We start from the raw sequence: 3,991 nt of genomic DNA on the forward strand, positions 1-3,991 counted from the left end.
CAGATCACAATGCTATGAAACGTGAAATCAACCACAAGAAAAAATTTGGAGGGCTCCCAATACATGGAGGTTAAGAAACATTCTACTAAAAGATGAATGGATTAACCGGGAAATTAAGGAAGAAGTAAAAAAAAAATACATGGAAGCAAATGAAAATGAAAACACAACAGTCAAAACACTTTGGAATGCAGCAAAGACAGCCCTAAGAGGAAAGTACATTACAATTCAGGTCTATTTCAAGAAGCAAGAAAGGTCCAAAATATACAACCTCACCTTACACCTAAAGGAGCTAAGAAAGGAGCAGGCAATAAAGCCCAAAGTGAGCAGAAGAAGAGAAATAATAAAATTGGAGAAGAAATAAATGATATAGAATAAAAAAAAAACAGTAGAAGAGATTAAACTAAAAGCTGTTTTTTTGAAAGAATAAACACAATTGATAAACCCTTAGCCAGACTTCTCAAAAGAGAGAGAGAGAGAACCCAAGTAGATAAAATCACAAATGAAAGAAGAGAGATCACAACTAACACCACAGAAACACAAACAATTATAAGAGAATACTATGAAGATTGTATGTCAACAAACTGGACAATCTGGAAAAGGTGAACAAATTCTAGACACTTACACACTGCCAAAACTCAAACAGGAAGAAATAGAAAATTTGAACAGGTCCATAACCAAAAAGAAATGGAATCAGTTATCAAAAATCTCCTGACAAATAAGAGTTCTAAGTCAGATGGCTTCCCAGGGGAATTCTACCAGACATTGTAAGAAGAGTTAATACTTATTCTACTCAAACTGTTCCCCAAAAATGGAAATAAACCTTCCAAACTCATCCTATGAAGCCAGAATTACCTTGATTCCAAAACCAGACCACGACCCATCTAAAATGGAGAATCACAGGCCAATATCCCTGATGCATCTGTATGTGAGAATTTTCCAGAATATACCAGCAAATCAAATTTAACAATACATTAAAAGAATTATTCACCATGATCAGGTGGGATTATTCCTGGGCTTCCAGCCTGGTTCAATATTCACAAATCTATCAATGTAACACACCACATTAGTAAAAGAAAGGGTAAGAACCATATGATTCTTTCAATAGATGCAGAAAAAGCATTTGACAAAATATAGCACCTTTCTTGATAAAAACCCTTGAGAAAGGAGGGATAGAAGGACTATACCTCAACATCATAAAAGCCATGTGTGAAAGGCCCATAGCTAATATAATCCTCAATGGGGAAAAACTGAGAGCTTTCCCTAAGGTCAGGAACATGACAAGGATGTCCACTCTGTTGTTCAACATAGCACTGGAGGTCCTAGCCTCAGCAATCAGGCAACAAAAAGAAATAAAAGGCATATAGGTTGGCAAAGAAGAAGTCAAACTTTCACTCTTCACAGATGGAAAACCCGGAAAGAGTCCACCAAAAACCTGCTAGAACTGACATGTGAATTTAGCAATGTCGCAGGATATAAAATCAATGTATGGAAGTCAGTTGCATTTCTATACACTAATAATGAAGCAGCAGCAAGAGAAATCAAGGAATTGGTATCATTTACAATCGAACCAGAAAACCATAAAATACTTAGGAATAAACTTAACCAAAGAGGTAAAATATCTGTCCCCTGAAAACTATAGAAAGAAATTGAAGAAGATGCAAAGAAATGGAGAAACATTCCATGTTCGTGGATCAGAGCAAATATTGTTAAAATGTCGATACTACCAAAAGTAATCTACACATTCAATGGAATCTCTATCAAAATTACACCAGCATTCTTCACAGAGCTACAACATACAATCCTAAAATTTGTATGAAACCAGAAAAGACCCCAAATAGCCAAAGTCATGTTGAAAAAGAAAAGCAAACTGAGGCATGACGATTCTGGACTTGAATCTGTATTACAAAGCTGTGATCATCAAGTCGGTATGGCACTGGCACAAAAATGCACACATAAATCAATGGCACAGAATAGAGACCCAGAGATAAACCCACAAACGTATGGCCAACCAATCTTTGTCAAAGCAGGAAAGATTATCCAATGGAAAAATGTCTCTCAGAAAATGGTGCGGGGCAACTGGACAGCAACATGGAGAAGAATGAATCTGGGCCACTTTCTTTAAAATATATAAATATATAAACATATATGTTTATATATATATATGTTTATATATTTATATATTTATTTATTTATTTATTTTTGCTGGACCACTTTCTTACACCATACACAAAAGCAAATTCAAAATGGATTAAAGACATAAATGTGAGACAGGAAACCATCAAAATCCTAGAGGAGAAAATAGACAGCAACCTCTTGAGCCTTGGCCACAGCAACTTCTTACTTGACATGGCTCTGGAGACAAAGGAAATAAAAGTAAACATGAACTTTTGGGACCTCATCAAGATAAAAAGCTTCTGCACAGTGAAGGAAACAATCAACAAAGCTAAAAGGCAACCACCAGAATGGGAGAAGGTATTTGCAAATGACATATCAGATAAAGGGTTGGTATCCAAAGTCTGCAAGAAATGTATCAAACTCAACACCCAAAATACAAGTGATCCAGTGAAGAAATGGGCAGACACTTTTCCAAAGAAGACATCCAGATGGCTGACAGACACATGAAAAGATGGTCAACATCACTCATCATCATGGAAATACAAATCCAAACCACAATGGAATACCACCTCACACCTGTCAGAATGGCTAACATCAACAACTCAGGCAACAACAGATGTTGGTGAAGATGCGGAGAGAGGGAATCCTTTTGCACTGCTGGTGGGAATGCAAACTGGTGCAGCCCTCTGGGAAACAGTATGGAGGTTCCTCAAAAAGTTAAAAATGGATATAGCCTACAACCTAGCAATTGCACTACTAGGTATTTATTCAAAGGATACAAAAATGCTGACCCAAAGGGGCACCCCAATGTTCATACAATTAACAGTGCTGTCAACAATAGGCAACTTGTGCAAAGAACCCAAATGTCCATCAACTGATGAATGGATAAAGGAGATGTGGATTATAAATATAACGGAATACTACTTGGTGATCAAAAAGAATGGACTCTTGCCATTTGCAACAGTGTGGCTGGAACTAGAGTGTATCACGCTAAACAAAACAACTCGGGCGGAGAAAGACAAATATCGTATGATTTCACTCATGTGTGGAATTTAAGAAACACAACAGATGAACATAGAGGGAGGGAGGGAAACATAAGATAAAACCAGAGAGGGAGGCAACCCATAAAAGACTCTTAAATACAGAGAACAAACTGGAGGTTTCTAGAGGGGAAGTGTGGGTGGGTGGGGGTGGGCACAATGGGTGATGGGCATGAAGGAGGGCACTCGTTGGGATGAGCACTGGGTGTTATATGTAAGTGATGCATCTGATGCATCGCCAAATTCTACTCCTGAAGCCAGTGCTACAATGTATATCAACAAACTTGGATTTAAATAATGCAAACACACACACACACACACACACACACACACGCACGCACACGCACACACTCAGAATAATGCAACAGTGAAGAATCCATTATTGTGAACTGTAAATAATGGTTGTCCACATCAGCCGTTGCTGTGGTCTGAATATTTGTGTCCATCTTGAATTCATGTATTGAAACCTAACCCCCAAGGCAATGGAGTTAGGACGTGGTGCCATTCGGAGGTGATTGGGACGTGAGAGTGGCGCCCTCCTGAATGGGCTTCGTGCCTTTACAAAAGAGGCCAAGAGAGCTCCCTTGCTTCTGGTGCCACACGGGGACAGTGGAAAGATGCCCTCCGTGAACTGGGAGTGGGCTCTCACCAAACACAGATTCCGCCAATGCCTTGATTTTGGACTCCTGGCCAGAAGAGGGAGAAAGAACTTTCTGTTGTTTCTAAGCTATTCAGTCTGTGGTGTTCTGTTACAGCAGCCCAGACTAAAGAAGTCATGGGGGGAAAAAAGCAGCAATAGCCACCCTAGAAGCTGGGTAATCTGTGTTACATGCATT

This window comes from Panthera uncia, chromosome F1, assembly GCF_023721935.1.
Source record: "Panthera uncia isolate 11264 chromosome F1, Puncia_PCG_1.0, whole genome shotgun sequence".
Classification (NCBI taxonomy): domain Eukaryota; kingdom Metazoa; phylum Chordata; class Mammalia; order Carnivora; family Felidae; genus Panthera; species Panthera uncia.